The sequence below is a fragment of the Oryctolagus cuniculus genome, chromosome 1 (genome assembly GCF_051225735.1).
Source record: "Oryctolagus cuniculus isolate XC-2025 breed Fujian yellow rabbit chromosome 1, ASM5122573v1, whole genome shotgun sequence".
In the NCBI taxonomy this organism is placed as follows: Eukaryota; Metazoa; Chordata; class Mammalia; order Lagomorpha; family Leporidae; genus Oryctolagus; species Oryctolagus cuniculus.
In genome coordinates, this window is record NC_142867.1 from 176,929,893 (window position 1) to 176,944,158 (window position 14,266).

Below are 14,266 nucleotides of genomic sequence, written 5' to 3' on the forward strand. Positions count from 1 at the left end.
TTTTTTACTCATATATATTTGTACATTTTTGGAGGATAATTGAATTGTATATTGGGCAGATTTCAAAATCCCTTGAGTACCTCCAGTTATTAAAATTTTAACTTTCCATTTTTAGTCAATACTTATGAACTAGTTTAAAACTTTTTCCTATTGAAACAACCTGACAGGTTAGTGGCTTCACGGATTTGAAGTAGGAGAGGGCAGAGTTGACTCTTTGCTCTTCACACATAGCCTTAACCTTGTTGACAGAGAGGAGGAGGTGGAGATGGAGGAACTAGTAATCTGCTCCATGACTCATCCTCCACAGCACTTTTCAAGGACTCATTCTGTAGATGTCCTCTGGGGTTAGCTGTCTCTTCTCTGTTGTGAATCTTTGTGTACAGGTACCATCCAGATATAGTATAATCTCTTCCAAATCCTGCCAGCAGCAGCTCCCCTCAAAACACCACATGACATCCTTTACTTTCTGTAACACTTCAGTAGCTTTTACTATATTCACTCTGTTGTGTAATCATCAGCCATACCTACTATATATATTATAGATATCTTAAAAGGTAGTTTTATATTACAACCATAAATCTTTTAAAAAGTTATTACTTCTTATAATTAGAAGGCAATAATAGAAAAATATTACAATGAAAACAAAATCATTCTGTTCAGGGGTTGTTAAACAGTGCTGACCATTGAAATTCTCATTTCTTCTGTTTGTTAAGGAGAGAAGTCATTGATGACTACATACATTATAGCTAATGAGATTTTCCCTTCTCATGAATCATCAAAGGTATTGAAGGCAAAATATCAACTTCACTTGAAAATCACCAATGACATGTGTTGCACACTTTGGGAGACCTTGTATTAATTCCTGCTCTGTGTCAACCCAGTCTTCCCATTCCCAGGGTATCTGTGCTTTCCTAAATTTTATTAGCTGTTTTGCATTTGAATCTTTGCAGCTATACCATTCCTGCCACAGCAAATGACACATGGAGAATAACTTAGGAACCTAGCTGACAGCAAAACTAAGACCCCAGACATATGGCCCCAATCTCATTATCTCAGCATCTGCAGCCATTCCAGACACCCCAGCCAAGATTCAGTCATCACAGAACAGAGACAAGTGACCAACTATACCATTCCTCAACTACTGCCCCACAAAATTGGAAGCATGATAAAGTGGTTATTGCTTTTTGGTTTGGTGGATATTTATGACATAAAAATATATACTGGGAACATCAAATTCATAGCATTACCACTTAACCCCGATCCGTCCAAAATAGCCAAAACTATACCAGTTGTTCCATTGCTGTTTCCATCCTCTAAATTATGCCAGTTTTGATGATGATTGTATGTCCACTCTCCTAATGGGCACTTAAAGTGCCACATACCAGAATTTTGTCCACATTCTGATATCTAGTAACAGAAGAAACAGAAGCAAGTCAGATGATAATTTTTTCTACATTGTAATCTTTAATATCATATATTCTTGTAAGAACACAAATCACCAGCCACTATTTACAAGACTAAAGGGAAATTAAATATCCAGTGATGATGAAGGACAATGTTCATGTTTAATAATGGTTATTACTTTGGGGCCGGCATTGTGGCTCAGCGGGTTAACGCCCTGGCATGAAGCGCCAGTATCCCATATGGGCACCAGTTCGAGACCCGGCTGCTCCTCTTCCAATCCAGCTCTCTGCTATGGCCTGGGAAAGCAGTAGAAGATGGCCCAAATCCTTGGGCCCCTGCACCCACGTGGGAGACCCAGAAGAAGCTCCTGGCTCCTGGCTTCAGATCAGTGCAGCTCCAGCCATTGCAGCCAACTGGGGAGTGAACCATCGGATGGAAGACCTCTCTCTCTCTCTCTCTCATGCCTCTCCTCTCTCTGTGTAACTCTTTCAAGTAAATCAATAAATCTTTAAAAAAATGGTTATTACTTCTTCAATACATCTCTACAGCAAGTGCAACTATATAGGAGGTTATTTCATGTAATCCTCACTACAACCCTATGAGTAGGTACTGTTTCATTCTCATTTTACAGTTGAGAAAACTGAGGGTCACAGGAGTTAAGAACTACTCACAAACATCCCATGCTAATAAAATCTAAGAGCCAGGCAGTCCAATTCCTGAGCCTATACTCTAGACAGTTAGTATTTAGTGGCCCTATAACAATACAACACAGAGAAATGAATCTATAAGCACCCAAAAGATCACAGGGTGCTAGATAAAATGTGTACCATTTTCTAAAGAAAGTAAATCCATATTTCTGGTAAGTCAAAATCCTTCTGATAAATCTATTTCTCTTCTAACATGGTTTTACAAGTCTTACAGGCACTTACTATTATTGGGTATCTTGTCCAAGGTAGCATCAATTTGGAGATTCTTGACACAGTACCAACACATCAGCAATATCTTACTTACACTGTGTACTAATTGCATCTTATGTTGCTTAGTGTCCATTGCTCATAAGAGACTATTGTTAAGGAACTATTAATATCACCCCAAGTTTGGCAGGGGCTAGTCCCCAGCCTGCAACTTTATAACTTTGTTTAATAGCAAGTTAAATGATACAACACTCTCCTCATATATCCTGTGACACCAAAAACAATATAAAAATCCAATTTGGCTATTAAAATAACAAATATAGAAGAATGAGTGATTATAAAGCAAAGGCTCAGGAAATTAAATATTTGAAAGAAAATATGTTTGCACATATACACATTGTTTTATTCAAGTGAAGTCTATGTCAGAGGAAAAGAGTACGGTTACAATTACTGGAAGAACGTTTATTGGTATTTTCCAGGAAGAAACATGGTCTCAGTAAGTTTCCTCACTAGGGCCAAAGAGTTCACCTTGAACTCAGAGCTGGACTTTATTCTTCCCAACAAAAGGAACCAAGCACGCATCTCTTTTCATTGCTGTCAAATGGGACAGGACTCTTTCCCTTGGCTGGAACAAAAAGGCAGAGCACAGAGTACTTGAATTAGAGAGAGACAAATAACTTCAGGCTGTGCAGATAGAAAAGAAGCCAGACACTCTGCAGAGTGATACAGTTGAATAATAATAGCTGATATTAAAATAGGCTTCCATGGCCATGTGCAGCTCTTTGTGCTTGAAATATAACAACCCATTCAATTCATCTAGCAACTCTAGGTGTTACAAATGATTTCTATCTCCATTTTATAAATTAAGAAACTGAAATTTAGAAAAGTTAATTGTTAAAAATTTCAAAGCCTGGAAGTAGACCTAGATAATCTATGCATATAATCACACTATTCTACTGCTTGTCAGAAAAATATTTATCTATTTTAAGTGAAATCAGAATAAAATAGAGAAGTCTAGTGGACATAAAACCAGAAACACAAACTAGGTAAAACATTTAGAAGATTAGCATATCCTAAATAAACAAAGAAGAGAGATCTGGATTAGAAAGAACAAAGCTATCCTCTTACCCTGTGTAAAGGTTTGTTTTTAAAATATCCTAGGTTCATGGATGATAAGACATAAGGCAGGTGTGGGGTGGGGATGAGGGATTAGAAATAAATATCAGGACCTCACAGAATTAAATTTACAATGCATTATGTAGGATTATGTTTAAGTAAACCATATTTTGTGTCATCCATAATATGGATTCTGTTACTCTCAATAAATCCTTTTGTTTTCTAAATAAAATGCCAAAATACGATTCCATTATTTCAGGACAAAACTATTTAGACTGGGCAGATCCATATGGCTATTGGCAGTCAAAATTGGAGAGCGTAAGTGTACAGCATCACTCATCAGGGAAGGCGGACAGGGATCAGTTCTGTGTCTCTCTGGTTGTGTACTTTGTGTTGCAAAAAGTGATTCAGAAAGACGTCCACATCATAACAGCGCCAAGCTTAATGCAAGCTGATCATTCAGTGTGGCTGGCTTTTATATTTGGATGGGTAAATAGTATTAGAGACTGGTGGGGTGGGGAATTATCATTTTATTCATTATAGTGATAGATATGATAATTAAGTTGTAAAGAACTCAGAGGTGCCAGGAGAGAACTATCAAAACCATAAACAATGATTAAACAGAGCCTAAAAAGAAGTAAAAAGAACCAGGCTTTCTGAATAGAACAGAAGGCTACAGAAAAACAGTCTTCAAATGTGAGAGCAAACATATACATAATCTGGTGACATTCAACTTCAGAATGAATTCTGAAAAGCACTGAAATGCAGTGACTTTGTATTCATAATCTTTAGAAGAAAAGAACACACTGGGCTGGGGTAATTTTAACACAGGCATTCTTTGAAACTGGGACTTGATTAGATGGCATTTCAGGGTCCTACAAATGCTGACCGCAATGAAACCTACCTCGGATATTGCCACAGCAAATGCTGGCAGGAGCTCTGCCTGTACGCACCACCGCTCCATAGCTCCGTGGGCCATTATCACACCCCAAACAGTGCCAAGAGCAGATGTTTTTTTGTGTTGTTGTCGGTGGCATGGAGTCTTGTATTCTATAAATGTAAACTAGGTTTAATTTGGACTTCAATTTTTTAAAAAAGTTGGTTCTTAAGGGGAAAGATTCATAAGACCCTCCTTCACTACGATATAGCAAAAACACGGAACATGCCATATGAACCTCACTTGGGAAATTTAAATAAGGAGCTTTAGAAACAACGTGATTTGGCAAGAGCCTGATTTGAATGTGGTTGTGAGGTCCCACTAGCAACATATGCTTTTACTAAGCTGCACTACTCCTTTCTTTCACAGGCTGAGCTCTTAAAACGTTACTTTATATTTTCTACGATTACCATTGTGAACCAAACCAAGCTAGTTAACTCTGAATAAAACTATCCCATTATGAAATTGGAGCTTGTCCTGAGGAAGACAGGGGGGAAAGATGTTTAAATGTGACCCCGTTCTCTCTGCTTCACCTCCTTCCAACACACTCACCAAAAGTAAAGTAGTGGTGGGGAGGGGGGGAGTCTGCTTATGATTATGAATTGAACTTTGGACCATTCCTAGTGTTCCTGCCAAGCATTTTTGAATGCTAATGTAAAAAGATATATATGTATGTGTATATATATATATATGTATACACATGTATATATATACACACATTATATAGTCAGATCTGCTAAGGTATTTTAAGACTCTACTGTAATGCACCAAGTTTTTTTTCTTTCCTTCATTGTTAAAGATAATATGCCTTTCCAACTAAAATGCTTTCAAGATGTAGCCATATTTTGAAATGAGTATCATAATACATCCTTTGCAAGCCTGGAATTTGGAAACAAAGACCTTGCTTTAATCTGTTTTTCTTCTTACCTGATGAGCAGGGTGACAGAGCCGCAGGAGGAGGTTTAGACATGTCCCTAGTCTCCTCGCTTTTCTTCCTCTTTCTTCATCATGTGGGCCCTGACAACCTTTCTTTCTGAAGCAACATAAATTAAACAGGGTTAAGACTATCAGCTCTTGTACCAGCTCCAAAACAAGCCAAGACAAGAAAGGATCCTCCAGTTGATCGACAGACTTCCAGTATTTCTGCTAAACCGGTAGAGCAGTAAAGTCTCCACGTTTCCTCTCCACTGAAAGAGCAGCAGAGGTTGGATCCTAGGCTGTCCTGCATTTGCTTGCTTGCTTCCTTTTATATAGCTAAAGCTATAAAAATGAAAAATCAGTCCAGTTTACAGTCACCTTCAATGTTAATTTCTACTCTTTTCCACAAATGTTTCCAGTCTTAGAATTTCACCTCCTTTGAAAGATGGACCTGAAAAACCTTAGCCGGGCAAGTCCTGAAGTGACTTTGCTTGTGGAATTGGTTCTCAAATATTGATGAGAGGATATTTCCCTGATGAGATATGAGTCATCAAAATAATTTTCATTTTTCAAATAGCTACCCAAAGAGTAACAACCAAAGGAAAAGAGTGGTATGCTTCAATTTGTAAAGTAAATAATACATCAATGTAACCACTTGATTAGAGGATAAAATCAGTGATGACTCAATGACCTAAGGGGTCTGAAAGCTCCTAGGAAAGAACACACCAGATAGAAGAATCCCAATATATTTGGGTTGAATCAGTCTGAAGTCTGCTTGAAGAACTAGATTTCCATGTGGACCTTAAGAAAAACATCTATCAATTTTCCTAGGAGAGGTTCTGGTTAAGATTTCAGCCTTCAGAAGAGGAATTAAGGATCTAGTTTATTCATAGAAAGTATTAGTCACCCCAAAAAACTTTCCATTGTCCACACCCTGCAGGGCTCTAGAAAGAAGAGCACTGTCATGAATTGTAAAATGTACCAATCTTCTCCAACAGCATACAATATTGCATTAGGGGAAACTTGATCTCAAACAAAATAAATCTCCATTATTTCCAACAGACATAGGGGCTTACATATTGGAAATTTCAAAAATTATTTTGGGGTTTTGGGGTTTTTCTCCTACATTCTGCCTAATTGCTGGTGGTATCTGGGTTCTAACAAAGATCCTTTCCATGAGAAGCCAATGGGCCCCTCTACTTATTTCAGCCAGAATCAAAACACTGGTAATATTATTCTAACATTGTGGAATTTAGCAAAACCACTGCATTACCAGACAGTCATGTATGCAATAGCGTCTAACAGGCTAACTGTAGGAACAATAGATGAACGATTGTTATGTTGTGATGAATTTGAGCTAAATGTGGCTTGGATCAAGGGTATACTGATCCTAAAGTTATAATGTAAAAACAAACAAATGAAAAAAAAGCAAAACTAGTAGTTACATATTCTTATTCCCTCTCTCATAATTGTATCCATTGAAACTAAACAAAACAAAAAAACAAAACACAGCTTTTTCACTAGTCCAAAATGGTATATGCAGGAAAAGATATGTGATATTTTGGACTTAATGTAAACATAATCTAAACAGTTAAATTGTATTGGGAGATGTATATACTTTACAAGATACTATCCAAACAACTTTATAAAAGAATTGTAAATGGTACCCCAATTTTTTCATTATTAAAACTCCCTAAAATAAGTGCAAATTGTATCCCCCTTTACACAAGTACACTAAGGCTTAGAAACATTGAATGAATTGGTTAAAGACATATAGGAAATAAAAGAGCTTTATCTGAATCAAGGCTCTCTATACCTATTTAGACTATTAAGCATGGTGACCTGGAAAGTGTGTGTATGTGTACAGGTGCATATATGAAATATAAGCAAGAACAAGAGCAAGAGCGTGAGAGGAAGAGTAGGAAAAAAGGAGAAAAAAAGAGGGAGGAAGGAACAGAAGGGGGAGGGAGGGAATGAGGGAGGAGTCAGAGAAATTCTCTTGCCACTTGTTACTTAGTCAGAAGATAAGTGAGCTTAAAAACTAATTATAAATTCTATTGTTAATACCTAATAATTCGGGGCCAGTGCTGTGGAGGATAAGGTAAAGCCACTGCCTGCAGTGCCAGCATCCTATGTGGGCACCAGTTCAAGTCCCAGCTACTCCACTTCCAATCCAGCTTTCTGCTATGGCCTGCAAAAACAGCAGAAGATGGCCCAGATCCTTGGGCCCCTGCACTCATGTGGGAGACCTGAAGGAAGCTCCTGGCTCTTGGCTTCAGATTGGCCTAGCTCTGACCCTTGTGGCCAACTGGAGAGTGAACCAGCTTCTCTCTCTCCCTCTGCCTCTGCCTCTCTGTAACTCCACTTTTCAAATAAATAACTCTAAAAAAATACCTAAATAAATAACTCTAAAAAATAGTTCTGTCCCATTTGGCTATTAATTCACCTCCAAATATCTGTTCCAATCTAGAATATAAGGAATGAGAATGCCTAATTTGAAGAGTTGAATAATTTCTTAAAATGTGAAAAAAATACCCTTTTCCTTTATGAGGAAGACTAATAGTTGTTACCAATATCCTTTATCACCTTATTTCATAATAACTGGATTGCAACTACAATGTAGATATCCAGGCAAAAAATACATCTTTAAAAAATGTAGTTTTTATTTGAAAGTCAGAGTTACACACAAAGAAAACTCAAGGCAAAGAGAAGGAGAGGTCTTCCATCTGTTGGTTCACTTCCCAACTGACCACAAATGGCCAGAGCTGCACCAATCAGAAGCCAGCAGCCAGGAGCCTCCCACAGGTCTTCCCATGCAGATGCAAGGGCCCAAGAACTTGGGTCATCTTCCACTGCTTTTCCAGGCTATTGCAGAGAGCTGGATTGGGGTTGGAACTGCTGGGACTCGAACCAGCACCCACATGGGATGCCGGCACTGCAGGCAGTGGCTGCACCAGCCACGCCACAGCGCTGGCCCCCAGGTAAAAACATTTCCCAGTTTCCCTTGAACTATGGCCATGTCATTGAGTTCTAGCCAAAAGAATGTAAATAAAAATAATCTGTACTTCTTCCCAGCTTCAGCTATAGAAATTTGTATATTCACTCCATCACACTGCTTCTTCCCTATTCTGGTTGGAATTATAATGCAGAAAGCAACCCTGAGTATAACAATTTTGCTATTAGTTGATGTCTCTGAAAAAGGGCCTGATTATGAAGACTGTTGCCAAATACCTTTCCAGGACTATTTTAATTTTTTTTAAAGTCTATGTTCCTGGGGCTGGCGCAGTGGCACAGTGGGTTAAATCCCTGGCCTGAAGCTCCAGCATCCCATATGGGCACCAGTTCTGGTCCCAGCGGCTCCACTTCTGATCCAGCTCTCTGCTATGGCCTGGGAAAGCAGTGGAAGATGGCCCAAGTCCTTGGGCCCCTACGCTCACGTGGGAGACCCAGAAGAAACTCCTGGCTCCTGGCTTCGGATGGGCTCAGCTCCAGCCATTGCGGCCATCTGGGAGTGAACCAGCAGTTGGAAGACCTCTCTGTCTCCACCTCTCTCTCTAACTCTGTCTTTGAAGTAAATAAGATAAATCTTTTTTTAAAAAAAGAATCTATGCTCCTTAAGAGTTTAAATTATCACTGAGTCTGTCTTTATTGTATCTTAGCCTAGTAACATCTATACTAAGGCAATTCCATCCACAGACGAACCCTAGGCAAACTAAAGCAGTTCCATCAAAAAAATAACCTATTTTGATCACCCAATCTATCTGTTTTTCTGATATATTCAGGCAATTCAAGGATTACAAATAATACCATGTCAAAATAATTCCTATCTTTAGAAGCTTGCAATCTAGTTGAGGATTTAACGTAAATTCATAAGAAATTATATTCTAAAGAAATACGTGAACCAAAGTGATCTTGTGACATAGAACACTCAAAAGAACCACCTGACAAGGACCATTGGTGCTGCAAGCTGCCTAAAGGAAAAATAATCTTTAGAATATAACAAGTCATTCGGCCGGCGCCGCGGCTCACTAGGCTAATCCTCCACCTGCAGTGCCGGCACACCGGGTTCTAGTCCCGGTCAGGGCGCCAGATTCTGTCCCGGTTGCCCAAGTGCTTGGGCCCTGCACCCCATCGGAGACCAGGAGAAGTACCTGGCTTCTGCCATCGGATCAGCGCGGTGCGCAGGCCGCGGCGGCCATTGGAGGGTGAACCAGCGGCAAAGGAAGACCTTTATCTCTGTCTCTCTCTCTCACTGTCCACTCTGCCTGTCAAAAAAAAAAAAAAAAAAAAGAAGAAGAATATAACAAGTCATTGACAGGGACGCTTATTGCAGCTGTCAGCTTATTGTGGCCAACATAATGGCAGAGACAAATGATCAGAAAAAGATTCTTCGGGTTTGGGAATGATCAGAGAATGTTTAATTAGGAACTCATATTTCAGCTCATTTAGTTAAGAAAAAATGAGGGGCCAGCGCCGCGGCTCACTAGGCTAATTCTCCGCCTGCAGCGCCGGCACACCGGGTTCTAGTCCCGGTCAGGGCGCCAGATTCTGTCCCGGTTGCCCCTCTTCCAGGCCAGCTCTCTGCTGTGGCCCGGAAGGCAGTGGAGGATGGCCCAAGTGCTTGGGCCCTGCACCCCATGGGAGACCAGGAAAAGCACCTGGCTCCTGCTTTCGGATCAGTGTGGTGCACCGGCCACGGCACGCCAGCCAAGATGGCCATTGGAGGGTGAACCAGCAGCAAAGGAAGACCTTTCTCTCTGTCTCTCTCTCTCACTGTCCACTCTGCCTGTCAAAAAAAGAAAAAATGAGGAAGGAGGATGGATGGTGAGCATAATTGCTGTTTTCAGATTTTATTGAAGGCATTTCCCCAGCTTCTCCAGACCAAAAATTTTCTGGATAGAGCACTTTTCAGTTTTTTTTTTTTTCTTTTTTTAACTTTTATTTAATGCATATAAATTTCCAAAGTACGACTTATGGATTACAATGGCTTTCCCCCCATACCGTCCCTCCCACCCACAACCCTCCCCTTTCCCACTCCCTCTCCCCTTCCATTCACATCAAGATTCATTTTCGATTATCTTAATATACAGAAGATCAGCTTAGTATACATTAAGTATGGATTTCAACAGTTTGCTCCCACACAGAAACATAAAGTGAAAAATAATAGATGATTTTTTTAGATGATGATGAAATCAGAGCAGACCTATTGTCATGTTTAATCCCAGTGAGAGTCAAGTTGGGAATTGATAATTTCTTTCTTTCTTTTTTTTTTTTTTTTTTTTTTTTTTTTTTTTTTTTTTTACAGAGGATCAGTTTAGTATGCATTAAGTAAGGATTTCAACAGTTTGCACCCCCATAGAAACACAAAGTGAAATATATTGTTTGAGTACTCGTTATAGCATTAAATCTCAATGTACAGCACATTAAGGACAGAGATCCTACATGAGGAGTAAGTGCACAGTGACTCCTGTTGTTGACTTTACCAATTGACACTCCTGTCTATGGCATCAGTAATCTCCCTATGCTCCAGTCATGAGTTTCCAAGGCTATGGAAGCCCTCTGAGTTCTCCGACTCTTATCTTGTTTAGACAAGATCATAGTCAAAGTGGAGGTTCTCTCCTCCCTTCAGAGAAAGGTACCTCCTTCTTTGATGGCCTGTTCTTTCCACTGGGATCTCACTCGCAGAGATCTTTTGCCAGAGTGTCTTGGCTTTCCATGCCTGAAATACTCTCATGAGCTTTTCAGCCAGCTCCGAATGCCTTTAGGGCTGATTCTGAGGCCAGAGTGCTATTTAGGACATCTGCCATTCTATGGAGTCTGCTGAGTATCTCACTTCCCATGTTGGATCACTCTCCCCTTTATTTACTCCATCAGTTAGCATTAGCAGGTACTAGACTTGTCTATGTGCTCCCTTTGACTCCCAGTCCCTTCACCATGACCAACTGTGAACTGAAACTGATCACCTGGAACAGTGAGATGGCATTGGTACATGCCACCTCGATGGGATTGAATTGGAATCCCCTGGTATGCTTCCAACTCCACCACTTGGGGCAAGTCAGCCTGAGCATGTCCCAAATTATACATCTCTTCCCTCTCCCATTCCCACCACCATGTTCAACAGGGATCACATTTCAGTTAATTTTCAACACTTAAGAATAACTGTGCATCAATTACAGATCTAAACCAGTCATATTAAGTAGAACAGATAAAAAAACTACTAAGAGGGATAATGTATTTAGTTGTTCATTAACAGTCAGGGCTATGCTGATCAAGCCACCATTTCCCATAGTGTCCACCTCACTCCAACAGGTTTCCCTCTTGGTGTTCAGTCAGTCGTCACCGATCAGGGAGAACATATGGTATTTGTCCCTTTGGGACTGGCTTATTTCACTCAGCATGATGTGTTCCAGATTCCTCCATTTTGTTGCAAATGACTGGATTTCGTTGTTTCTTACTGCGGTATAGTATTCTAAAGAGTACATATCCCATAATTTCTTTATCCAGTCTATCGTTGATGGGCATTTAGGTTGGTTCCAGGTCTTAGCTATTGTGAATTGAGCTGCAATAAACATTAGGCTGCAGACCGCTTTTTTGTTTGCCAATTTAAATTCCTTTGGGTAAATTCCAAGGAGTGGGATGGCTGGGTCGAACGGTAGGGTTATCTTCAGGTTTCTGAGGAATCTCCAGACTGACTTCCACAGTGGCTTGACCAGTTTGCATTCCCACCAACAGTGGGTTAGTGTCCCTTTTTCCCCACATCCTCGCCAGCATCTGTTGTTGGTAGATTTCTGCATGTGAGCCATTCTAACCGGGGTGAGGTGAAACCTCATTGTGGTTTTGATTTGCATTTCCCTGATTGCCAATGACCTTGAACATTTTTTCATGTGCCTGTTGGCCATTTGGATTTCCTCTTTTGAAAAATGTCTATTGAGGTCCTTGGCCCATCTCTTAAGTGGGTTGTTGGTTTTGTTTTTGTGGAGTTTCTTGATCTCTTTGTAGATTCTGGTTATTAACCCTTTGTCTGTTGCATAGTTTGCAAATATTTTTTCCCATTCTGTCGGTTGTCTTTTCACTCTCCTGACTGTTTCTTTTGCAGTACAGAAACTTCTCAATTTGATGCAATCCCAATATTGATTTTGGCTTTGACTGCCTGTGCTTCCCGGGTCTTTTCCAGAAATTCTTTGCCTGTGCCAATATCTTGAAGGGTTTCTCCAATGTTCTCTAGTAACTTGATGGTGTCAGGTCGTAGATTTAGGTCTTTAATCCATGTGGAGTGGATTTTTGTGTAAGGTGTAAGGTAGGGGTCTTGCTTCATGATTCTGCACGTGGAAATCCAATTTTCCCAGCACCATTTATTGAATAGACTGTCCTTGCTCCAGGAATTAGTTTTAGATCCTTGATCAAATATAAGTTGGCTGTAGATGTTTGGGTTGATTTCTGGTGTTTCAATTCTGTTCCATTGGTCTATCCATCTGTTTCTGTACCAGTACCATGTTGTTTTAATTACAACTGCCCTGTAGTATGTCCTGAAATCTGGTATTGTGATGCCTCCGGCTTTGTTTTTGTTGTACAAGATTGCTTTAGCTATTCGAGGTCTCTTGTGCCTCCATATAAATTTCAGCACCATTTTTTCCAGATCTGAGAAGAAGGTCTTCGGTATCTTGATTGGTATTGCATTGAATCTGTAAATTGCTTTTGGGAGAATGGACATTTTGATGATATTGATTCTTCCAATCCATGAGCATGGAAGATTTTTCCATTTCTTGGTATCCTCTTCTATTTCTTTCTTTAAGGTTTTGTAATTTTCATCGTAGAGATCTTTAACGTCCTTGGTTAAGTTTATTCCAAGGTATTTGATTGTTTTTGTAGCTATTGTGAATGGGATTGATCTTAGAATTTCTTCCTCAGCCATGGCATTGTCTGTGTATACAAAGGCTGTTGATTTTTGTGCATTGATTTTATACCCTGCTACTTTGCCAAACTCTTCTATGAGTTCCAATAGTCTCTTAGTAGAGTTCTTTGGGTCCCCTAAATACAGAATCATGTCTTCTGCAAAGAGGGATAGTTTGAGTTCTTCCTTCCCAATTTGTATCCCTTTAATTTCTTTTTCTTGCCTAATAGCTCTGGCTAGAACCTCCAGAACTATATTGAATAGCAGTGGTGAGAGTGGACATCCCTGTCTGGTTCCAGATCTCAGTGGAAATGCTTCCAACTTTTCCCCATTCAATAGGATGTTGGCTGTGGGTTTTTCATAGATTGCTTTGATTGTATTGAGGAATGTTCCTTCCAAACCCAGTTTGCTTAGAGTTTTCATCATGAACGGGTGTTGTATTTTATCAAATGCTTTCTCGGCATCTATTGAGATAATCATATGGTTTTTCTTCTGCAGTCTGTTAATGTGGTGTATCACATTGATTGTCTTGCGCACATTAAACCATCCCTGCATACCAGGGATAAATCCCACTTGGTCTGGGTGGATGATCTTTCTGATGTGTTGTTGCATTCTATTGGCGAGAATTTTATTGAGGATTTTTGCATCTATGTTCATCATGGATATTGGTCTGTAATTCTCTTTCAGTGCTACATCTTTTTCCGGCTTAGGAATTAAGGTGATGCTGGCTTCATAGAAAGAATTTGGGAGGACTCCCTCTTCTTCGATTGTTCTGAATAGTTTGAGAAGAATTGGAGTCAGTTCTTCTTTAAACGTCTGGTAGAATTCAGCAGTGAATCCATCTGGTCCTGGGCTTTTCTTTGTTGGGAGGGCCTTTATTACTGTTTCAATTTCTGTCTCAGTTATGGGTCTGTTTAGGTTTTCGATGTCTTCCTGGTTCAATTTAGGTAGGTTGCATGTGTCCAGGAATCTATCCATTTCTGATAGGTTTCCCTGTTTGCTGGCATACAAGTCCTTGTAGTAATTTCTGATGATTCTTTTTATTTCTGTGGTGTCTGTTGTTACATTTCCTTTTTCATCTCTGAT

At 39.8% G+C, this 14,266-nt stretch overlaps 1 long non-coding RNA gene across 11 annotated transcripts in view; it reads right to left on the bottom strand.

Annotated features, from left to right (window-relative positions):
• Positions 1-665: 665 nt before the first annotated feature.
• Positions 666-14,266, bottom strand: part of LOC149128769 (uncharacterized) — a 76,655-nt gene continuing 63,054 nt past the window's right edge. For 4 of the 11 annotated variants that reach the window (XR_016223640.1, XR_016223653.1, XR_016223638.1 and 1 more), the window contains 2 exons: positions 5,299-5,404; positions 1,445-2,943 (listed from right to left, as the gene is read on the bottom strand). This is a non-coding gene — a long non-coding RNA (uncharacterized LOC149128769). Of the gene's footprint in view, positions 1,408-1,444; positions 2,944-4,338; positions 4,485-5,298; positions 5,405-9,440; positions 9,555-14,266 lie in introns of those variants that run through there. The other 7 variants (XR_016223642.1, XR_016223655.1, XR_016223641.1 and 4 more) reach the window with 3 other exon arrangements.